This window comes from Choloepus didactylus, chromosome 27, assembly GCF_015220235.1.
Source record: "Choloepus didactylus isolate mChoDid1 chromosome 27, mChoDid1.pri, whole genome shotgun sequence".
Classification (NCBI taxonomy): Eukaryota; Metazoa; Chordata; class Mammalia; order Pilosa; family Megalonychidae; genus Choloepus; species Choloepus didactylus.
Window position 1 is genome coordinate 21,161,155 of NC_051333.1, and position 25,492 is coordinate 21,186,646.

General features: G+C 41.8%; 1 long non-coding RNA gene across 4 annotated transcripts in view; it reads left to right on the forward strand.

The window, feature by feature from the left end:
- Nucleotides 1-25,492, forward strand: part of LOC119521582 — a 317,896-nt gene that overhangs the window by 256,084 nt on the left and 36,320 nt on the right. For all 4 annotated transcript variants that reach the window (XR_005214380.1, XR_005214381.1, XR_005214378.1 and 1 more), the window contains exon 4: nt 6,707-6,839. This is a non-coding gene — a long non-coding RNA (uncharacterized LOC119521582). The remainder of the gene's footprint in view (nt 1-6,706; nt 6,840-25,492) is intronic.

Here is a 25,492-nt window from a genome sequence, read left to right on the forward strand (position 1 = left end):
ACATCCATTTGATAATGCAACTGATGACAGCTAAAGAATTTTGAATAGTTGCTATATGCCATGCAGTGTCACTAAGCACTTTGGAGCATTATCCCATTTAATTCTTCCAACAACACTGTAATTATTCCCATTTTGCCAATGAAATTGAGAGTAAATAGGGAGTGCTAATGGGGGCTGGGGTAGGGGCAGGCTGGGATTCAAACCCAAGAACACCAGATTCAAAAGTCCCATGCTCTTAACCTCCTTGTCTTTCTGTTTGTTGTTTCGGAGACATTGTTAGTGGAATCACATAGATTCTCAATTCTAGTTTCCATGGCTTTTGCTCTAGACTTGAATCCTTCACCTTGGGCATAGAGTTTGCCATTTGGGGCAAGATAAAGGAAATCCTTATCTGTTGTGCAGTTTCTGTTGTTGCTAACAAACATCAGCAACACAGTTTTAATTTTAACCTTTAAATGCACCAATATCTGAGGATATTCTTTAAAATCTTCCTATATCAAAAACTATCATTCTTCCATTAGTGATAATTCTGTTTTAATGACTTTTTCACACTTTATAGCCAAAGATGCTATCCATATATCAAGCCTCGTGCAAACCTATTCATGTGGCTGAAAGATGAGGGTAAGAAATCTCTTTTCTGCAGAGTCTTCCTGATATTGGGCAAATGTGTCAGACAAGTCAAGTAGGCTGCAGGGAGGTGTCAGAGGTATAAATGGGAAATTAGTCTGAACTTAAAAGCAGGAATCAGGTGCTAATTGTATTCAGCAAGACAGTAAAGATTGAAATGTTCACTCTTAATAAGACACGGATGAAACAGAGGCTAGATTGAAGGGATCACTCCATAATTAATGATAAATTATTAAGTTGTTATTTATTGCCACAGTCTCAACTCCTCCTTTTGAATGATGATTTTAAAGTGGTTTTCTAAACTGGAGCATGATCAATACCATTAATTCTTGCTTATTCCAAAATATTTTTGCTTTAATAGAGATGTGTGTTGCTGATCTTGGTGTAAGACTTTTTTATTGTGTTCCTAGTTGTCTTGCCATTTGGAAAAATCAGTGATCTATTTGAATCTTTTGTGCAATGCAGGAGGAATGATCTCATTACAGACTTTTTGCGTGAGCCACAAATGTCAGGCCCAAACAGAGAGGTTCTTGCAGCACTTCCTGGTTCTTAGTCATATCTTCTGCATTCCCCAAATGAGAGACCAGCTCCCTGCTTCCCCCAACCATTTGCACACACCACTGTCTCTATTTGGAGCCTGACATGGTGGATCTTAGCAAGATTGTCTGGTCGGCCCCATTGGAAAGAGAAGGAGAGCAGAGAGGAAACTTTTCTCTGACTCATACCATCAGCAGACAGTGGGGTTTATTTATTTTTAAAGAGAGAATAAATTAAGGTAAACTTGTTCTTCAGGAGACTGTGGCTCTGTGGTTGTGACCACAGTGGAGTGACCTAAGAATCTGGAAAAGACAGAAGGAAAAAGGACTTCATAGCTTGTTGACAGGATGGTTCCTGGGCAGATCTCAAAAGGATGTGTCTCTTAGAAGCAGGACTGGTCCACTCAAGGACAACAAGGAGCAAGACTTTGAGAGGCCCATCCAGGCATTACCCAGGGAAGCCTGGCAGTGCCTTGCCTTCAAAGCAGGGCCACCACCGTGGTGACGTGGGAGATGGAGGCCAAAGCCGAGCTGCCCCAAAAACATGTAAACCCACCCTTGTGTCCAGGAAGAGGAGAATATGCATGCCACGTAGGCCAAGTATCATCCTTCCTACGGGTGGCTTCTTTATGTATCAGTAAATAGGCCTGCTGATTTTTTTATTTCACTTCTGAGAGCTTGCCTCCTGGGGTCCAGCCCCTGAGAGATGCTGGTTCTCCACATGCCCACCAAACCCAGCTTCCCAGCTGGCCAGGCTGATGGGCAGAACCTGTATTGCAATGGTTTTGCCAGCTGCTTCCTGGAAGACTTGGCAAGAGCAAGCCAACCACAGCCTTCTATCACGCTGACATGGTGGCTTCCTGCCCAGCCAGAGCCCTGGAGAGTCTACTTTTCATCAGGGAACTCTGCATTAAAGCTGTTAATTATAATTGACCATCTTGCCCTGGGCCCTGGCCTTGACTGCTGCTAGAAAAGCAGTGCCCTAAGGGTATGATCCATCCCTGGGCAAAGTTGGCGTGGCTCTAGGAGAATCTGTCTGGGGAATTCTTACCAGCCGGGACAGATGTTCTGCAGGGCCAAATAAGTATGATATGGTATTTTTTGTTTGTTTGTTTTTTCCTTTTTTTTTACTTTAAGTTCTTGTTGAGATAAAATAGCATTTCAGGAAAGAGTGTGTATACAGAAGTCTTTAGTACCAAAAGATATTCCTAAGGACAGATTAGTATGTATTTAAATGGAGTGTTAACTATTCTGTCCTCAAAATAAATTGATTTCAACACTTCGCAAATCCTTAAAAATTGGTTCTTTCTTTGGAATTTTTAAACATATTCTAAATTTTCAGCAAGGAAGTTCAGACATTTTTAGCTATTTGTATGGAAACGTGTCATAATTTTTTAAATGAAATTTGACCTTCACTAATTTTGATGTAAAAACAGCTGTAGGGAATTAAATCAGATGACTCACCTCTGCAGGTTAAAAGCATAAATGTTTGTTATTACACACAAAGGTAGCATGAAATTATGAGCAAGTAAAAACGTGGGATTGCAAAAAACATATGCTTTTATCTATAATATTCACTTCAGTGGAAATAATTAACTAAATTTCTGAAATAGTCCTTTCATAATTTGACATAATTTCCTAAGCTTATAAACATTTTAAAAGTATTCTCCCACTTTGCAGATCGAAAATGCTGAGACCCTGGAAGGACACGTGGCTAGTCCAAAGCCATAAAGAATATTGATTTCAAAAGAAACATGAATCTATAATACCTCTTCTCTTCTCATTTCCTCCACAGATATCATTTTTTGAGAGCAGCTCCCTTTTTTAAATTCCTTTTCTGGTTCAGCACATACAGATGAAGGAGACAAAGTCCTTGCCTTACTGGCCTTTACTGAATGTCCCCTGGGTTGAGTGCTCTGGCACCCGCTACTTCATTGACCCACACCTGTGGGTTAGGAATGGCCATTCCTACATTAAGGAATGAGGAAATGTAGGCTCAGAGAGGTTTAGTGTCCTGCTTGAGGTCACACAGCTAGTTCATAACTGACCTGGGGTTGTAACCGGAGATAGTTGAAGTTCAAATACGTCATCTTTTCATTACACCATGTTTCATGTGAAAATAATAATTGCTTTTAAATTATTCTTTAGCACCCACTGTATTCCAGATACCACATGAAGCCAATTTATAGCTTTATCTCATTTAGTCCTCTTAACAATCCTCTGAGTTAGGAGGGATATTCCTACTTTTTTCCCAATAAGGAAACAGAAACTAAAGGTGCTGGGTCAGAATGTGGCAGAGGCAGAAACCGAGCCGAGGTCTGACCTGCTGGAAGCTTGTGTTTGTTCCCCTGCACAGTTGGTAGCACGGGATAAAGGCCAATGTGATGAATGTCTCAAGAAAATGCCATAAAATACCTTTGGGATTCAGAGGAGGGAGAAGTTACTGTGGTAGGGGGTTGGCAGTGAAGGTGACCAGGGAGGGCTTCCTGGAAGGGCAGGCACTGGCTGGGGGCCCTGAAGGCCTCCGCAGGCTTCCAGAGTGTGTGCTGTCTGCACTCTCCACTGGGCAGCTGCTGTCCTCATGGGCCAGGGTGTGCTGGAAACTCTTAACGCTGGAGCGTGTGCTTAAAAGATGAGAGGCAGTGCAAACGTGACAGTGAATGAAGAGTTGAAGAAGAAAGAGAGGACACGGGTGGGGATGCTTGCTTGGATGCAGAGAAAAACCTTTAGAGAAACCAAACCTGGGAGCCACCATCGTACCCAGCAGGAGGGTGGACCCCAAGGCCTCAGCAGAGGGGGAGTGAGCACAGCAACTCCCCATCTCCAGCCCCGGCCAGCTTTTGGCCACAGCAGCTTCTTTCAATAGCAGTGACCAGCCCTCTTCTCTGTGACTACTCTTCAAATTATTTCACATATATGTGTCTCGAAATGATATTTTATGAGGTTCAGTCTGTTGAGGAGGGTGATGGTGCAGGGGTAAGATGAAGCTTCCCGTATTCTAAGCCTGGCATTCTTATTTCTCTCCAGAGAGAGGCAGAAGACTATTCATTTGCAAAAAACAGTTTTGTTGCTCACTGGCGTTAGACTTAGCTGTTGGGACTGGCTTTTGCTGAGAAGAGCGGTGAGTTTTAGGAAGTGACATCCTTTTGTCCACCAGGAGAGGCAGGGAACATGTCTTAGGAGAAGAGCAGTGCAAGCTGAGGTTCTAGAGTTCAAGTTGTGATGCCAGCATCATTTTCTAGTAACCCTCCTGACACCCAGTTTCTTCAGCTATAAAATGTTGGTAACATCCATGCTGCCCCAGAGCAAATGGCCAGTATTTGCCTCAGCGATGGTGCTCAATCGGTTTCTTGTATCTGAGTATGAGTCAGTGTGTTCTCCATCCACAAGCCCATTCCTGATGCTAGACAAGATTACCTTTCAAGCCACTGGGGTGGAAAGGAGGCAGAGGTGATTGACAAGCCCTCAGTGACATCAGACCCACCGGGCTGAACGGGAGCAGCTGCAACCGTGTCCTCTGGAGCCCATCGTTAGGAAGTGGACGTAAGGAGTGGAGTTGCCACCCATGTGTGCTGCAGTGAGCTCTTAAAGCACCCAGTTGTGTTACGGGCACTGTGACTGCAGGTCACACCCATGCAGCTCGGCTGCTGCCGGCCAGACGTCTCTCCAGCTACAAGGCACGCTCAGAAGGACTAGCTGACAACCGAGAAAGGACAGCCTCTGATGGGCAGATAAGCAGGCAGGTAAAATCAGGGTAAACACCAGTGGGCCAGACCCATCTCCACTAGGCTCACCTTGAAGCCAAGAGGGTCTCTCAAGGTGATCCTGGGGCCACGGGCACTACCCCTCTTTGGAGAGTGGGAGGTTTCACTAGTTCCTGCACTTCAGGGGCTCCTTTCAGTGTATCCTGAGGACTGAAAGCACAATGTCAGTCCCCAAAGACTTTCCCATCAGACAGCTCTGATTTTAGGAAGAATTAAGGACAAATAGTCGGTAAAAGTGTTTATTGGACTAAAATAAACACAAATTAATCGTAAAACCCAAACTAAGAAGCTGATCCTTATTTCAAGCAAAAATGCCTGTGTTTTAAGTGATGTTTTGCCTGGAAAGGTTGTACAAAGAGCTGAGGCAAACCCTGTCTTAAGAAGGAGTTAGCTTATCCCTGAGAACGAGTGAGGAATACACATGAAACACGAGAATTAAAATTAGGTATTTTCTCCCTACACTCACACTTTTTATAGTTATTTAGAAGAAATCTGCATTTTTAACTTGGAATGTGCCGAGCCTTTGTTGGCCAGCTCTGTGTACCCGTCTGCCTGGCTGTTTCCGCTGGCTTGTCATGCTCACTAATTAGAGAGCTGCCGCCTGATTCACCTTGTTAATTAGAGGGACTTGCACACGGAGGCCTTCGGGCAGTGTGCAAGAGAGCCTCGCACCAGTGCCCCGAGAACGGTGCAGTCTGTGAAGTCATTCTTCTCATCTACCTTCTATTTTTCATTTGAAATGAATAAATCATTGAGATTTTCCTTGTGGAGTGAGAATGCAAGAATTCACATCTTTGTAAGATGTAAATTACATGTGATCAATAGGAAAGGATGACTTGGGTATTGTACTTACATGATTTCCTAATTTGCTTCTTGTTAGTGTATGAAAAGCAGCCTGAAATATTTGTCTCCTTTCCATGAATCAGTGCCCTTCATCAGCCAAAAGTGGTGGGGAGTGTGTGTGGGGGGGTGGGTAGAAACACAGCTGTTTTGTTTTAGCTGCTGGAATCTGTTCTGGTGGTTTCACAGAAAGAGGAAGACACCTCGGAAAACTGGACTTCTGGGGGCCATCTGTTTGACCAGCCCCTTCTCTCTCAAACTCCCCCAGACCCTTATTTGCTCAGAAAGAAACAGGACACAGCAGGTAATTTTGAGTGAGATGGTCTTTTGTAATAGAGACCCTCCCTTATTGGAATTGAGGTTTTAGATGTATCGTGCTTCTTTTAAAAAATCAAATTATTTTTTAAAAGTCAATAATTTATAATAATAATTTGCCTTGATCAGCCCCTGGCCCCAATCACAGAAGCAATGGTGCCTTTAAACAGTAATGTGCCTTCTTTCCCTACCTGCTTAGGGCACATTGGAAATTAGTTTCAGTAGCTTTATCTCCAACTATTTGATTAAAAGTAGGTATTATAGTTAAGTGCTTTCTTATTGGTTGAAACAAGGTTGGTGTTAAAGGTGCGGCTTTCCCCTAAGAAAAGCATGGGGCTCAGCCATATGAAATCTGGGTGTCTCTGGTGAGGAGCCTAAGTAAATAACCCCATTATCAGACTTTCTGGTTAATTAATATCTTAAACACAGTTAACCTTTTCACTCATCCATAGCATTTACAGTAAACATACAGTTTGCGGAGATTTTGGCTAAAGGTATGCAAATATTTCTTTAGAAAGAGGAAAGGATTTTATACCTGCTCTTCCCAGGAAGGGCATAGACCAGAATGGCTGTTTTCTAGAATGGTCTTTCCACCATTGAAGCATCTGATTTTGTACCCACAAGCATGCATGGATGGAGAACTTGCTGCAAGCAAAACCCTGCCCCAGCCCTGAGGGGACCTCCAGGAGGCAAGGACCGTGGACCTGTTGCTGATGGAGGAAAGAACCAGAGGAGCAAATCGTTTGCACACAGAGTGGTGAGTTAAATCACAGAGTGGGGGACATTCAGGAGGGCTCCTGAGCAAGATGCAAAGGAAGGTGGAGAAGGCCTTCCAGGCAGGGAGCACAGCATGTACAAACACTTCCTGCCCAGCCTGTTCCAGCTGCGAGCTTGGCTTGGGAAGGTTAGAGGACAGATGAGTGAGAGGAGAGAAAGCTGAAAAGGCAGGGAGGGCCAGTCAGATCCTGAAGTGCTAGCTTTCCAGCTTCTAGATGTTACCTGGATATGTTTCTCAATGCAGTGGTAATTGGTGTGTGCAGTGTTCTGAGTCTCCAGTGCCATGTGGAAGGACAGAGAAGTCAACATTAGGATATCCCAGATGGGCTTTCTGGCCCAGCAAGGACCCAGGCCAGTCCATAGGATGCCTTAGGGGGGTGCAACAGCGTGCTGGGCTTCCTTGACCTATTTGGCCCGTGCACAGCTCCAGCCCAGGTACAGAGACCATTGGATGTAGGAGGTAAAGGGGGGCACTGACCTGTCAGGAATCTCATAGGCAAAAGCAGTCATCTCTGTTTTAGTCTCAACCTGTTTGACCTTGAAAATGTTGCCGAAGATCCAGTTTGCACCCATGAGCCCTCATGCAGCACTTCCCAAGCACCTATTTCAGTTCCTCAAACATGATTTGAGCATCCCTCTTGCTAGGTGCAGTGCAAATAGGGATCGAAAGATGAAAAAGACACAATCTCCTACCTTTAAGGAACTTAAAAGAGACAGAAATGATGCCTGTTTATAGAGATGTAGAGAATGTACTGTTAAGTGTACAAGCAGCAGCTTGGAGAAGGGGTGTCATGGGGTGGGGGTGACATTGGCATTGAGTTTTACACAAGGAAGAGGAATTTACTAGACCGAGATAGTGGGGTTTTCTGGACAAGGAGCAGTAAGTGCAAAAGCAAGGAAGGGATTTGGACTCGTGAATGAGCCTGGAGGGTATGCAGTGGGTCCCAGGGCAACTCAGATTGGAGGATTTAGGGCAGAGCATAAAGAAGATCAGATTTGAACTGATAAAGGAGGCTATTGCCAGCCTCCCCCTCCAATCCTCCCAGATGTGCAACACCAGAGGCTCTTTTCACCTTGTTTTGTAAGGTGGTTTGCAGTGTCGTCCTAGGGACTATTTTACCCTCCAGGCAAGAGTTAACCAGTGCCTGAACCAGCCCAGCCCGAGAGGAGTTTCTGAAGTAGAACAATCAGATGGTGAGAGGCTGAGGGGTATCAAGGAGGAGTCTTGCGACTTAGAGAAGTGGGCACCATGGTGAATTAATACCCTTCACTCGTAAAGTATAGCTGTGGCACCTTAGAGCTATGTGAGACTTCCTGCTTCACAGCCTGCTGTTTACAGCCATGATAACGGAAAATCCAGCCACATTCCCACCCACCGTCCAAGTACTGTTGGTGTCTTAGTTTGCTAATGCTGCCGGGATAAAAAAACACCAGAAATGGATTGGCTTGTATAAAGGGGGTTTATTTGGTTACACAGTTACAGTCTTAAGGCCATAGAGTGTCCAAGGTAACATCAACAATCGGGTACCTTCACTGGAGGATGGTCAATTGTGTCCGGAAAACATCTGTTAGCTGGGAAGGCACGTGGTTGGCGTCTGCTGCAAGTTCTGATTTCAGAATGGCTTTCTCCCAGGACATTCCTCTCTAGGCTGCAGCTCCTCTTCAAAATGTCATTTTCAGTTGCTCTTGGGGCATTTGTCCTCTCCTAGCTTCTCTGGAGCAAAAGTCTACTTGGGGCATTTGTCCTCTCTTAGTTTCTCTGGAGCAAAAGTCTGCTTTCAAAGACTGTTTCCAAAATGTCTCTGTAAGCTGAAGCTCCTCTCTCAGCTCCTGTGCATTCTTCAAAGTGGCCCCCTTGGCTGTAGCAAGCTCGCCCCTTCTGTCTGAGCTTGTATAGTGTGCCAATAAACTCATCAAGGCCCATGCTGAATGGGTGGGGCCACACCTCCAAGGAAACTATCCAATCAGAGTCATCATCCACAGTTGGGTGGGGCGCATCTCCATGGAAAAACTCAAAGAATTACAATCTAATCAACCCTGATATGTCTGCCCACACAAGATTACATCAAAAATAATGGCATTTTGGGGGGCATAATATATGCAAACTGGCACAGTTGGATAGGATGATGAATTCATTACCACCAGGATCCACCACCACTTCTAAATTGGTTGTGAAATCACAGTTGCAAGAAACAAAATCTCCAACATCCCTATCAACTTTATATGGTGACTTTCTCTCTTGCTTTTCCTGTGGTGAATGGCTCCCACCAGTCAGGAGGAAGAACCTGTCAGGGGACACAGAGCTGGTCTACTTCTAACTCAAGAGTTGCTGGGGCAACTATATGGGGGCCCATGCCCTTCTCTTTCTCTGAAAAAATCTTGTGCATGGAGGGAGATTTCCAGACCGCAGGAGGGTCTCAAAGAAAGTATTGACTCGCTGGATTCCAGCAGATCCCAAATCTACTTAGTCCCCTCTACCTGGGAAAGATCAAGAGGCAGGGACTCTATCTCTATGATGATTGCAACTGTTTTGCCATTTTTAGGGTTAGAGAACATGCTTGAATTCGATCTGTAATCCTTCAAGATTCATTCAGTCACCATTTGTGAGTGCTTACTGTAGGCCAGGTGCTGTGTGGGACACTGAAATGGTCACTTGCAGCCCCGCCCTTGCAGAGCCAGTGTATGTGAGAGAAGCTTCTAGATGGGCCATGTGTTGGGGGATTTCTCATAGGGTACATCAGTGCTGGGGGCCAAAACCTGTGTTTCCTTGCATTTAAAGAATGCATTCTGTGCTGGACTTTTCTTTTTGCCACTTTAGAAAGTAATTTGCTTCAGCACCAAGAATTACAAGAAAGTAAAGTGGAGGAAAAAAAAAAACAGTTAAAGTAAGCAGTATTAAAATAGTTACTGAAAGACCCATCAGGTTTTCTCACAGGCCCTCTTGACCTCCCTGGGTTCCTCTGGACTGGGAACTGCACTGTGCTCCACCCGAGCTCCTGCCTCCCCACCTCCTCTGGGCTGCCTCGGGTAGCTGCCTGAGCTCTGCACCTTTGTACTTTGCCTTCCCAAGTCCTGGAGGGCAAAAGGCCTGCCTGTCTCCTTTTTTGGAATTGAATAATGTACAATTGAATTTGTACCCCAGAGAAACCTATTCTTAATCTTAATCCATTCCTATGAGTGTGAATCCATTGTAAATAGAGCCTTTTGAAGATGTTATTTTTAGTTAAGGTGTGACCAACTGAATCAGTTTGGGTTTTAATTCAATTGCTGGAGTCCTTTATAAAAGCAGAATGAAATCCAGTCATCGAGAGAGAAAGCCATGGGAAGAAGCTGGAAGTCAATGGAATCCAGAAGAGAAAGAAGACACTGCCATGTGCATTGCCATGACAGGAAAGCCCAGGACCAAGGATCACCAGCAGTCAGCCCCAGAACACCGCAGTCTTCAGGGAGAAAAGCATATCCTTGCTGACACCTGGATGTTGGACTTCTAGCCTCTGAAACCGTGAGCCAATAAATTCCTGTTGTTAAGCCAACCCATTGTATTGTATTTGTTTTAGCAGCTGGGAAACTAAGACAATCCCAGAGTCCAGCACCTCCGTGGGGGCTCTTGGAATGCTAATAGATTAATAGCTTCTCCACACACTGAAAAATTCCATCACTTTCTTGATTATAAAAGTAATGCATATGGAGGGCAGATAATTTGAAAAACACAGAGCTACTAAACTGTCTCAGGAGGGACTGTTCCAGCTTGTTTAGACCAAATGTATGCCCACCAAATTCACCTATACCATGATTGCTTATAATCTAATTGATTTTGCACTTTAATTTCTGAATTTGAGCTTCATTACTTTGTATTGGTTATTGTAAAATGAACTTTCTCAACAAACTCCTTTTTTTTGAGGGGGAGGGAGAGCCTTCCAAACTTTGTGGTACACCTTTGCAGTAAGAATAAATTACACAAAGTAAACTTCTAGCACCTGGATTTACCTAAAGAAGTGATTCTCATATCCTTTGTAATAGGTGGTTTGGGATGCTAAAATGCCAAGTAAAATCAAATTGTTAACACCCAAAGCAGATAAGTGAGTGTCATCTACATCCATATGAGTGAAGAGAATCGTGCTGATAAAGCTTGGATGAAGGTGTGTGCAGATGGATGCTGATATCCAAATTGCTGAAGGTGGGTGGATGTGCTGAGTGCAAGCAGCAAACCATGTGCAGATTGCTGAGTAGTGAATCTGCCCATAAAATACAGGCAGAACCTAGTTTTTCCTTTAGGTCCTTTGCTAGAGTATTGCAAATAATCCTTAAGTCTAAGTTTAAGGACTCATTTTGAAAAAACTAACCCCTATTTATATTTCCAAACTTGGTGATGTTGTGGCTAGTCCCTGACAATAAAATGTTTGAAGTTCTCTTCAGGGTGAGAGATATATTCATAATGCTACAAATATGTGTTTTGCACTACCTGCCTGCCAGTTTCTCTCCCAGACACTGGGGGATTGGTTCTTGCCCTTGAGGCACTCATGGCCCAGTGGAAGACAGAGACCCAGGGGTGGGCCTCATCCCTGCACTGGGGTGTGAGCTGGGGCAGAAGTCAGTCCATGGAGCACCTAAGTCAGTCCTCAGGAAAGTGGTGTGAGAACTGAGAACAAAGGAGAGGAGGGGTCAGCCAGCCAAGGAGCATGTCTGGGGGCCAGGGGAATATTTCTAGCAAATGGGTGTTAGTGGGCAAAGGTCCATGAGCGGGCAAAGGCCTGGGGACAGAAAGGAATGGGCATGTTCCAGTTGCCAGGCAGTTTGCAAAGGGGGCATGCTCGCAGGGACTAGCTTTGTGTGGCTTGAACTACGTTAAATTTTCTTTTTATATCAGAGCTGGCATTTAAATAGTGAGAGATATTATATTACAAACAAAACCAAGCCAAACCCGGATTTCTGGAGTCTCTTAAAAATCTGGCATCCACGTTCCCTGAGAGCAGTCGGCTGCAGCCATGCTCCCCGGTGCATGGGCTCCAGAGCCTTCCTGGTTCCCAAGGCCTCTGAGCCCAGAGTGAGATGTGAGGAGAGCACGGCAGGGGGACACCGGTGACCTGGGCCAGGCCGTGGGCACCGTGTCCTGAGGCAGCCAAAAGCCATGTGGAGGCTCTGGGTGTGAAGCTGCCTGAGCAGGTTTGCTCTGAGAGAGATCTCTGGTTCTAGCTGGGGAATAGCCCAGCTGAGAGGTGGTTGTGGACATGTGCTGGGCTGAACAAGGCCCCCTGCCAAAGATATCATGTCCTCAACCCTGGACACTGTAAGTAGTACCTTCTATGGCAACAACAAAAGGACTTGCTGGTGTGATTAATTTAAGGCCCTTGAGATTGGGAGATTATCCTGCGGTATCTGGATGCGTCCAAAATACCATCACATTATCCTTTAAGAGGGACACACGTGCAAGAGGAGAGGGTGATTTGGCCACGGAGGCAGAGATTGGGGTGATGTGGCCACAAGCCTAGGAATCCCTGCCACCAGCAGAAGCTGGAAGAGATGAGGAACGGATTCTCCTCTAGGGGCTCCAGAGTGATGGGGCCCTTCCAACTCCTCGATTTCAGCCCAGGGATAACAATTTTGGACTTCGGGCCTCCAGAACTGTGAGAGGATAAATTTCTGTTGCTTGAAGCCACCAGATTTGTGGTAATGTGTTACAGCAGCCACAGGAATCCAATATAGGCAATGTCAGAAAACTCAGGGCTAGAACCTACCAGACCGGGGACTGATGGGTATGTTTGGTGAGGGAACGGGAGGGGTCCAGGGGCTGCAGGTTGGGTCCCTCTGAAAGCAAACCTGAGACATGATACGGGTGTAGGGAGGTGAGAACAGGAGGCACAGGGTGGTGTGTGTGTGTGTGTGTGTGTGTGTGTGTGTGTAGCCCAGAAAGGACAAAACAGGGAAGGAAGAGTTTCCTATAAAGACACCTGATTGAGCTGGTGACCGATGGGTGTATGAGTTTCCTGGGGCTACCACTACAAAATACCACAAACTGGGTAACGTAAAACAACAGAAATTTATTCTCTCACAGTTCTGGATGTTAGAGGTCTAAAACAAGGTGTCAGGAGGGCCAGGTTCCCTTTGAAGGCTCTAGGGAAGATCTTTCCTTGCCTCTTCCAGCTTCAGGGGACTCCTGGCAATTCTTGGCGTTCCGTGGCTTGGACCTTCATTGCTCCAATCTCTGCCTCCGTATTCACATGCCTGTCTTCTCCCTGTGTGTCGCTGTGTCTCTGGGTTTAACTTTCCTTTGTCTTATCAAGACACCCATCACTGGATAGGGACCAGCCTCCCCTAGTAAAACCTCCTCTTAACTTGACTGCATCTGCCAAGACCCAATTTCCAAATAAGGTCTCATTCAAAGTTGTAGGCATTGAGGACTTGAATGTATCTTTTTTTTTTTCTACTAATTTTTTTTTTATTAAATTCAGTTTTATTGAAATACATTCACACACCATACAATCATCCATGGTATACAATCCACTGTCCACAGTATGATAACATAGTTATGCGTTCATCACCACAATCTATCTCTGAACATTTTCCTTACATCAGAAAGAACCAGAACAAGAATAAAAAACAAAAGCAAAAAAAAGAGCACCCAAATCATCCCCCCATCCCGCCCAACCTGTCCTTTAGTTTTTATCCCCATTTCTCCACTCATCCATACACTAGGTAAAGGGGGTGTGATCCACAAGGTCTTCACAATCACACTGTCACCCCTTGTAATCTGCATTATTATATAATTGTCTTCAGGAGTCCAGACTGCTGGGTTGGAGTTTGGTAGTTTCAGGTTTTTACTTCTAGCTATTCCAATACATTAAAACCTAAGAGGTGTTATCTATATAGTGCATAAGAGTGTCCACCAGAGTGACCTCTTGACTCCATTTGAAATCTCTCAGCCACTGAAACTATTTCATCTCATTTTGCATCCCCCTTTTGGTCAAGAAGATACTCTCAGTCCCACAATGCTGGGTCCACATTCATCCCCGGGAGTCATATTCTGCATTGCCGGGGAGATTTACAACCCTGGGAGTTGGGTCCCACGTAGCAGGGAGGGTAGCGAGTTCACCTATCGAGATGGCTCAGTTTGAGAGAGGGAGGGCCACATCTGAGCAACAAAGAGGTACTCTTAGGCACAATTACATGCAAGTTTAGACTCTCCTTTGTGGTAACGAGCTTCATAAGGGCAAGTCTCATGATCGAGGGCTCAGCACATCAAACCGCCAGTCCCAATGTTTGTGACAACATCAACACCAGTCCAGGTGAGGCTGTCCAACACATCTGCACCTTCCCCCAGATCCTCAGGGCTGGGGAGGGGGAGGCTGTAAACACATTTTTTATTATCTGCCCAAATTACTCTGGGATGTGTCACTATTTCACTCCAGCCTATACTAACCTACTGTATCTCACTTCCTATTCAAAGTTCCAGGCAATTGTGGTGTTTGAACAAATCGACTGTAGAGTTGTACCGTTTAGAAAATTTAGATCCTGTACCAAATAGATATCTCTTCCCTTGGTCTCATATGGAAGTTGAAGTTTTAAAATATAATCAGTTTCAACCTTTACCCTTTGGCCTAACTTGCCCTGGTCTTAACCAGACCTGCTTCATTCATATCACTAATTGAAGTCTGGGCTCTTTTTCAACTTCTTTTTTTTTTTTGACAGTGGCTGTATGCACTAATACTGACATTCATATCTGCCGAGCTCTAGCTCTGAGTTTCAGGTGTCTCAGAGATATGCATTGTTCCAGAGACCAATCAGGTTATATGCTAGGGGATCAGCATCTCAAAGTTTAGAGATAGGCATTACAATTCAGGGATAGAGTTAACTGCTGTAAGAGCTTACAATCTAGGGACTGTTACAATTATTATGTCCACGTTAGGCTATGTTCTAAGATTCAATTCTGAGTTTACACATTGTAGTTAGTCCATATTGGTAAGGCATCATCCCTCTCACCATGTTTCCTCCAACACTTTTACTCCTATATATATTTTTTCCTACAATTTGATAGAGTTATATTCACATACCATACATTTATCCACAGTGTACAATCAGTTGTTCATGGTATCATCATAAAGTTGTACATTTATCACCACAATCAGCACTTGAACATATTGATTACTACAAGAAAAATTGTTTTTTTTTTTTAGCAATAAGAAAAAAAATGATAAAAAGAAAAATAACATGTCATACAATACAATATACTAGTAAGGACAGCAAATAACACCACTACCAAGAATCCCATATTCCTCCCCTATATCCCCTTCTCATATACATTTAGCATTGGTGTATTGCCTTTGTTACATTTAATGGAGGTATATTACAATGTTACTGTTGACCATAGACTCCAGTTTGCTTTGATTATGTTTGTTCCTGAATACCATCCCCTTTTCATCTCTCTACATCTGCTTTCCCACATGCAAAAACATTTTTATATTTGTATATTTAGTAACAGCCATTGGCCACTCCAGTTTTTGCCACGTTATACAGTCATCTATCTTTACCTCTGGTGTCATATTGAATGTATCTTTTGCAGGGACACAATTCAACCCACTACCTGGGGACCCTCTGGGAAGCCATGTGGAATAAACCTGTGAATTTCCCCTTGTAGGGACAGAAAGCTGGGCTTTTATCTACCAACTCCCAACCCCCAGGGTTGAAGGTTGCTCCAGCTGCATTATCCCTGTACCCCTGCACTTCCTTTGTGTGCTGCACCAGCGTGTGGAGTGTGAGAAGACTGATAGATGCTGAGGCACACATTTGAGGTGGGACCAGGCTGCTTGCACGGGATCATTGCTATGTGACATCTGATGAGCCCAGGGGATGTGGCTGGGACACAAAAAGCATCTGCTTCAGGCTCCCAACTTTCCAGCTTGGGCGGATGTTTAGGTGGGGAACCCAATAGGAAGAGCAGGTGGGACAACACAGTCTAGTCAGCGACGGGTAGAGGCTGACGTGCTCGTGGGAGACCAGGCAGGTTGGCCGGGGCATGCCTGAGGCTCAGGAAGCCATTGGTGGGTGCAGTGGCACGTGTGGCCTTGGTGAGACAGCAGAAGGGCAGGAGACACTCCTGGTGGGAAGAAGTGGAAGTGGGGTGGATGGACTCTGAGAAAGTAAAGATTATAAATGGGGATAATTTCTGCAAGGAGAAGCAGCACAGGACAGAGGCTGAAGGGAGATTTGGGGTGACTTTTTTTTTTAATTATAGTAACATATATACAACTCAAAACTTCCATTTTAACCACTTTCAAGTACAGAATTTAGTAGTATTAATTATGTTCATTGTACTGTGCTACCATCACCAATATCCATTATCCCAACTTTTCATCACCTCAACAAAAGCTCTGTACCCATTAAGCAATAACTCCATCTTCCCCTCCCTTCTACCCCTGGCACCTGGTAACCTGCAATCTACTATCTGTCTCTATGAAATTTGCTCCTACTAGGTATTTCATATATGCAAGTTCATGCATATTTGTCTTTTTGTGCCTGGACTATTTCACTAAACATGATGTTTTCAAGGTTCATCCATGTTATAGCATGCATCAGAACTCCATTCTTTTTTATGGTTGAATAATATTCCATTGTGTGTAAACACTGCATTTTATTTATCCAGTCATCTGTTGGACATTTGGGTTGCTTCCACCTTTTGGCTATTGTGAATAATGCTGCTATAAACATTGATATACAAATATCTGTTTGAGTCCCTGTTTTCAATTCCTTTTGTTTTCTTAACTTTTTATTTTGAAATACTTTCAAACTTACAGGACAGTTAAAAATAATAAAACCCCATACAGAGAATCCCAACATATCCCCCTGATACCCAGATTCACCAATTGTAACATTTTTCCACATTTGCTATGTCATTTTATCTATCTATCTATCTATCTGTCTATATCAATCATCTATCCATTTATCCATCTATTTATCTATACATTTTCTGAACACTTGATTGTAAGTCATATACATCATGCTCCTTGAACACTTAAAATACTGCCATATACATTGCCTGCTTGCTAGTTTGGATGTATTATGTCCCCCAAAACACCATGTTCTTTGATGCAGTCTTGTGGGGGCAGATGTATCAGTGTTGATTAGGTTGGAATCCTTTGATTGAGTGTTTCCACAAAGATGTGATTCAATCAACTGCAAGTGAACTATTTTATTGGATTATTTCCATGGAGATATGGGCCCCACCCATTCACTGGAGTCCTATAAAAGAGCTCACAAATAGAAGGAACTCAGAGCAGCTGAGAGTGACATTTAGGAGAGCAGCTGAGAGAGAGATTTTGGAGACAGCTGTTGTAAGCAGACTTTTGCTGACACTTTGCTCCAGAGAAGTGAAGAGAGGACAAATGCCCCCAAAGCAATACTTTGAAGAATGCACAGGAGCTGAGAGAGGAGCTTGAACACAACCTGGGATCAGCAAATGCCAGCCTTGTGCCTTCGCAACTGACAGAGGTGTTCTGGATGCCACTGGCCTTCCTTCAGTGAAGGTACCCTATTGTTGGTGCCTTAATTTGGACATTTTCATGGCCTTTGGACTGTAAATTTATAACCAAATAAGACCCCTTTATAAAATCCAATCCATTTCTGGTATTTTGCATAACAGCAGTATTAGCAAACCAGAACACATACTAACAAGTGTGCTGGTTTGGATATATTGTGTCCCCCAGAAAAACTATGTTCTTTGATGCAATCTTGTGCGGGCAGACTTATTAGTCTTGATTAGGATGGAAACTTTTATTGGATTATTTCATGGAGTTGTGGACCCCACCCATTCAGGGTGGGTGTTGTTCGTTCACTGGAGTACTTAGGAGAGCTCAGGAGCCAACACAGGTGCTGACGCTGACACTTGGAGATGCTTGGAGATGCAGACAGAAAGACGTTTGGAGATGCTAAGCTAAGAGATGAAGCCCAGAGTTTGCCCAGGAGAAGCTAAGAGAGGACCCTCAGACACTTAGAGAGAAATGCCCTGGGAGAAAGAAGCAAGGATGGACAGGAGCTGAGAGAGAGTTGCCCAGAGACATTTTGGAGAAAGCCATTTTGAAACACAACTCAGGAGCAAAGGACCAGCAGACACCAGCCACGTGCCTTCCCAGCTGACAGAGGTGTTCCCAATGCCATCCATCAGCTGCTCTTCAGTGAAGGTGTACTCTTGTTGATGCCTTGGTTTGGACACTTTCATGGCCCTGGAACTCTAAAATTGTAACCGAATAAATCCCCTTTATAAAAGCCAATTCATTTCTGGTATTTTGCATAATGGCAGCATTAACAAACTGGAACAGCAAGGATATTTACGTATGTAACCACCTGAAGCCTGCTTTCAGTTCTTTCAGATGTATACCAAGAAGGTGGATTGCTAGGTCATGTGGTAATTCTGTTTTCAACTTTCTGAGGAACTGTCAAACTGATTTCCACAATGGCTGCACCACTTTACAAATGCCACCAGCAATGGATAAGGGTTCCTATGTCTCTGCATCCTTGTCAACACTTAACATTTTCTGTTTTAAAAATAATAGCCATTCTAAAGGGTGTTAAGTGGTATTTTATTGTGTTTACTGGTCATTTATGTATCCTCTTTGGAGAAAAGTACTTTGTCTATTTTTTAATTGGGTTAATTGTCTTTTTATTGTTGAGTCGTAACAATTCTTTATATATTCTAGATATTAAACCCTTATAATATATATTGTTAGCAATTATTTTCTCCCCTTTCATAGGTTTTCTTTTCACTTTCTTGCTAGTGTTGTTTGATGTATAATAGTTTTCAATTTTGATAAAGACTATTTTATCTATTTTTTTTCTTTTGTTGCTTGTGCTTTTGTATCATATCTTAGAAATCACTGCCAAATCCAAGTTTATGAAGGTTCCTACTATGTTTTTTTCTGGAAGTTTTATGGTTTTAGCTTTTATGTTTAGGTTCTTCATCCATTTAGAGTTAATTTTTGTATATGGTATGAGGTAGGGGTCCAACTTCATTCTTTTGCAAGTGGATATCTAGTTTTCCCAGCACCGTTTGTTGAAGAGACTGTTCTTTCCCCAGTTAATGTACTTGGCTTCCTTGTCAAAAATAAGTTGGCATAGATGTGTGGCTGTATTTCTGAACTTGCAATTCTATTCCAGTGGTCAATATGTCAATCTTTATGCCAGTTCCACACTGTTTGGATTTCTGTCGTTTTGTAATAAGTTTTGAAATCAGGCAAGTGTGAAACCTCCACCTTAGTTCTTCCTTTGCAATATTGATTTGGCTAATCAGGGCCCCTTGTAATTCCTTATGATTTGAGAATCAGCTTTACCATTTCTGCAAAAATGGCTCCTGAGATTTTGATAGGTATTGCCTTGAATCTGTAGATCATTTTGGGTAGTATTGACATGTTAATAATATTAAGTCTTCCCAGCCATGAACATGGGGTGTCTTGTCATTTATTTAGGTCTTCTTTAATTTCTGTCAGCATGTTTTATAGTTTTCAGTGTATAAGTCCTTCACCTACTTGGTTAAATTTATTCCTAGGTATTTTACTAGCTATTGTGAATGGAATTGTTTTTTTAATTTCCGTTTCACAATATTATTTGTTGGTGCATAGAAACACAACTGGTTTTTTAACATATATACATAGAAGTGATAACTTTCCAAGGGCAATTTAACAAGTAGTTAGAAAATTTCAAAGATATTATAGGTTACAGTTCCAGAGTTTTTGTATATGTCTGTTAGGCTAGTTTATTTGTAACATTTTTTCACGTCTTCTGTTTCCTTACTGATCGGTCTAGATGTTCTATCCATAACTGAAAGTGGTATATTAAAGTCCCCAAATTCAGTTTGTAGAATTGTCTATTTCTCCCTTCGGTTTTGTCAATGTTTGCCTCATGTATTTTGAAGCATATATGTTTTTAATTTTTATATCTTCTTGGTGGATTGACCCTTTTATTAATATAGAATGTCCTTCTTTGTTTCTTGTAACAGATTTTGACTTAAAGTCAGTTTTGTCCAAAATTAATATAGCCACCCCTCCTGTGTTTGGTTACTGTTTGCATGGAATATTTTTTTCCCATCCTTTTACTTTCAACCTGTTTGTGTCTTTGGGTCTAAAGTGAGTCTCTTGTAAACAATTAATAGTTGCATCATGCTGTTTTTTTAATCTATCCTGCCAATCAGTGTCTTTTGATTCAAGAATTTCATGTTTATACTCAGACTAATTACTGATGAGGCGGGACTTACTTCAGCCCTTCTGTGCTTTGTTTTTTTGTACATATTTTATCTTTTTTGTCCCTCATTTCCTTCATGCAAACTTCTTTTGTGTATAGTTGGTCTTTTGTGGTGAAACAGATTGATCCCTGTTTTTGGTTTGGTAAAGCTTCTGGAATGTAATATACCAGAAATGGGTTGGCTTTTGCAATGGGGATTTATTCACTTACAATTTACAGTTCTTAGGCCATAAAAATATCCAACTCAGGGCATCAACAGGATGATACCTGGATTCTGAAAAGAGGCCGCTGGCATCTGGGACACCTCTGTCACATGGGAAGGCACATGGCCGGTGTCTGCTGGTCCTTCTCCTTGCTTTCATTGTTTTATTGCTTTCAGCTTCTACCTTCAGTGGCATCCTCTGTTTTCTGTGTCCTCTCTCAGCTTCTCCAGGGGCTTTTTCTCTTTGCTTTTGTATCTCTTAGCTTCTCTGTGTGTTTCTTTCTGGGCTTTTGTTTTGTCTTGTTTTGTTTTATCATCTTATAAAGGACTCCAGTAAGAGGATTAAGACCCACCTCAAATAAGGTGGGTCACATCTCAATTGAAATAACCTAATCAAAAGGGTCCTGCTCACAGTAGGTCTACAGCCACAGGAATGGATTAAAAGCACATGATCTTTTCTGGAGTATGTAGCAGTTTCAAACTACCACAATCCCCTTCTCATTGTTTTCTGCGTATATTTTAAATACTTTCTTTGAGGTTATCATGGGGTTTGATTTTAACATCCTAAATCTATAAAATCTAGTTTGAAATGGCACCACTTTAACTCCAATAGCTTACACAGTCTTTGCTTCTATATCCCTCCATTCCTCTTCTCTACGTTTTTTGTCACATCTTACCCTTTACATTTTGTATGTCCATAACATAGAAATATATTATATTTTATTCAATTGTATTCTAAACCTTGTAAAAAATTAAAAGTTACAGTTACATACTGAGAATTCAATAATACTGGCATGTGTATTTACCCATAATGTTACCTTTACCAGAAGTCTTTCTTTTTTTTTTTTCTTAGAGAAGTTGTGGGTTTACAGAACAACCATGAATAAAATACAGGATTCCCACGTATCACCCCACCACCAGCACCCTGCATTAGTGTGGAAACTTTGTTACAATTTATGATAGCACATTTTTATAACTGTGCTATTAATTAAAGTCCACGGTTTAATTTAGGGTTCACTATTTGTGTGGTGTAATTCTGTGGATTTTTAAAAAGTTTTTCAATCTGTTATCATATTACAATCTAACATTTCCCCTATTAATCATATTCAAATGTATATATATTTCAGTGTTGTTAATTGTGTTTACAGTGTTATGCTACCATCTCTACTATCCATTACCAAAACATTTCCATCATTCCAAATAGGAACCTTGCAGATTTTGAGCCTTAACTTCCCATTCCCTATCCCAATCCCATTCCCTGCTTACATATATTCTAGATTCTGACTCCATGAATTTGCTTATAGTAATTGTATCAAAACAGTGAGATCATAATGATATTTGTCCTTTTGTGTCTGGCATATTCCACTCAACGTGATGTCGTCAAGGTTGCATGTATCAGGAGTTCATTCCTTTTTACTGCCGAATAATATTCCATTGCATGTATATGCCATGTTTTGTTTATCCATTCTTCAGTTGGTGGACACTTGGGTTGCTTCCATCTTTTGGCAATTGTGAATAATGCTACTGTGAACACTGGTGTGCAAATATCTGTTCAAATCCCTGCTTTCAGTCCTTCTGGGTATATACCTAGTAGCAGGATCGCCAGGTCATGTGATAGTTCTATTCTTAGCTTTCTGAGGAACTGCCTTTCTTCCAAAGCAGCTGCATAATTTTACATTCCCAGCAGCAATGAATGAGTGTTCCTATTTCTCTGCATCCTCTCTAACACCTGTTGCTTTCTGTTTTTGTTTTTGTTTTGTTAACTAGCAAGCATTCTAATGGATGTGAAATGGTATCTCATTGTGGTTTTGATTTTCATTCCCCTGATGGATAATGATGTTGAGCATCTTTTCATGTGCTTTTTGGCCATTTGTATATCTTCTTCGGAGAGATGTCTTTTCAAGTCTTTTGCCCATTTTTAAATTGGGTGGTTTGTCTTTTTGTTGTTAAGTTGAAGGATTTCTTTAGATAGTCTGGATATTAATCTTTTATCAGATATGTAGTTTCCAAATATTTTCTCCCATTGTGTAGGTTGTTGTTTTACTTTCATGATAAAGCCCTTTGAGGAACAAAAGTTTTTAATTTTGATGAGGTCCTATTTATTTTTCTTTCATTGCTTGTGCTTTGGGAGTAAAGTCTAAGAAACCATTGCTTAACACTAGGTCTTGAAGATGCTTTCCTATGTTTTCTTCTAGCAGTTTTATAGTTCTTGCTCTATATGAAGGCCTTTGATCCATTTTGAGCTGATTTTAGTATGTGGTGTGAAGTAGGGGTCCTTCTCCTCCTCCTTCTTCTTCGTATTTTTTGCAAATGGAGATTTCCCCAGTACCATTTTTTGAAGAGACTATTTTTTCCCAATTGAGTGGTCTTGTGGAAAATCAGTTGGCCATAAATATGAGAGTTGATTTCTGAGCTCTCAATTCCATTGGTCCATATGTCTGTCCTTTTGCTAGCACCATGCTGTTTTGACTACTGTAGTTTTGTAATAAGTTTTAAGATTGGGAAGTGTGAGCCTTCCAACTTCATTCTTCTGTTTCAAGATGGCTTTAGCTATTCAGGGCCCTTTATCCTTCTATATGAATTGATGATTGGCTTTTCCATTTCTGCAAAGAACATTATTGGAATTTTGATTGTGATTGCATTGAATCTATGAATTGCTTTGGGTAATATTGACATCTTAATGATATATAGTCTTCCAATCCATGAACATAGAACATCCCCCCTGTTCTGGTTTGCTAATGCTGCCCTTTTGCAAAACACCAGAAATGGATTGGCTTTTATAAAAGGGGGTTTATTTGGTTACACAGTTACAGTCTTAAGGCCATAAAGTGTCCATCAACAAAGGGTACCTTCACTGGAGAAAGGCCATTGGCATCCAGAAAACCTCTGTTAGCTGGGAAGGCACATGGCTGGCATCTGCTTGCTCCCAGGTTGCATTTCAAAATGGTGTTCTCCAAAATGCCTGCGTCAGCTTCCAATAGCCATCTTCAAACTGTCTGTCTCAGCTCCAGCTAGCTATGAGCTTCTTTTGTCTGAGCTTATAAAGTGCTCCACTAAACTAAACAAGGCCCACGCTGAATGGGTGGGGCCACTCCTCCATGGAAATTATCCAATCAGAGTTATCACCTACAGTTGGGTGGGTCATATCTCCATGGACACTGAACCAATAGGTTCCAACCCAATCCACACTAATATGTCTGCCCCCACAAGAATTCATTAAAGAATATGGCTTTTTCTGGGGGATATAAATATACAAACCAGCATACCCCCATTCATTTAAGTCTTCTTTAATTTCTTTTAGCAAAGCTTTGTAGTTTTCTATGTACAAGTGCTTACATCCTTAGTTAGATTTATTCCTAAATAATTGATTATTTTAGTTGCTATTGTGAATGGAATTTTTTTTTCTTGGTTTCTTCTTCCAATTGTTCATTGCTTTTGTATAGAAACAGTACTGATTTGGGGGGGGTTGCTCTTCAACACCACTATGCTGCATTCATTTATTAGTTCTAGGAGTTTATTGTAGCTTTTTCAGGGTTTTCTGTATATAGGACCATATCATCTGCAAATAGGGAAAGTTTTACTTCTTCCTTTCCAATGCGGATGGCTTTTATTTCTTTTTCTTGCCTAATTTCTCTGGCAAGAATTTCCAGTACAATGTTGTGTAACAGTGGTGACAGAGGGCATCCCGGCTTGTTCCTGCTCTCAGAGGGAAAGCTTTCATTCTTTCACCATTAAGTAGGATGTTAGCTGTGGGCTTATCATATGTGCCCTTATTATTGCTGAGGAAGTTTCTTTCTTTCACTAGAGTTCTAAGTATTTCTTTTTTGTTTTTTTTTGGGGGGGGTGTTTTTTTTTATCACAAAAGTATGCTGTATTTTGTCAAACCTTTTCTGCATCAATTTAAGATGGTCACTTGTTTTTTTCCCTTCATTCTGTTAATGTGATGTATTACATTAATTGATTTTCCTTATGCTGAAACAACCTTGCAAATCAGGGATAAATCCCACTTGATCATGGTGTACAATTCTTTTAATACACAGTTGGATTCTGTTTCCTAGTATTTTCCTGAGGACTTTTGCATCTATACTCACAAGAGATATTGATCTGTAGTTTTCTTTTCTTATGGTATCTTTATCTGGCTTGGTATGAGGGTGATGTTGGCCTCGTAGAATGAGTTAGGGAGTGTTCCCTGCTCTTCAAATTTTTTGAGCAGATGGGAGTTAAATCTTCTTGGAATGTTTGGTAGAATTCCCCTGTGAAGCCATATGGTGCTTTGCTATTCTTTGTTGGGAGGTTTGTTGTTTTTTTTTTTTTTTTTTTTATGTGCTTTATTGCTTTTATTGGACTCTTCATTTCACATTGTGATTTTTTTTATCTTCATTTTATTGAGATGTATTCACATACCACACAGTCATACAAAACAAATCGTACTTTCGATTGTTCACAGTACCATTACATAGTTGTACATTCATCACCAGAATCAATCCCTGACACCTTCATTACCACACACCCAAAAATAACAAGAATAATAATTAAAGTGAAAAAGAGCAATTGAAGTAAAAAAGAACACTGGATACCTTTGTCTGTTTGTTTGTTTCCTCCCCCTATTTTTCTACTCATCCATCCATAAACTAGACAAAGTGGAGTGTGGTCCTTATGGCTTTCCCAGTCCCATTGTCACCCCTCATAAGCTACATTTTTATACAATTGTCTACGAGATTCATGGGTTCTGGGTTGTAGTTTGATAGTTTCAGGTATCCACCACCAGCTACCCAATTCTTTAGAACCTAAAAAGTGTCTAAATTGTGTGTAAGAGTGCCCACCAGAGTGACCTCTCGGCTCCTTTTGGAATCTCTCTGCCACTGAAGCTTATTTCATTTCCTTTCACATCCCCCTTTTGGTCAAGAAGATGTTCTCCTTTGTTGGGAAGTTTTTGATTACTGATTCAATCTCATTACCAGTAATTGGTTTGTTGAGATCTTCTATTTCTTCTTGAGTCAATGTAGGTAGTTAATATGTTTCTAAGAATTTGTCCAGTTCATCTAGGTTATCTAACTTATTGGCCACATTTGTTCATAATATCCTCCTCTAGTCTTTTTCAGTGGGGTTGTTAGTAATGTCCCCTTTTTCATTTCTGATTTTCGTTATTTGTATCTTCTCTCTTTTTTCTTTGTCAGTCTAACTAAATGTTTGTCAATTTTATTGAT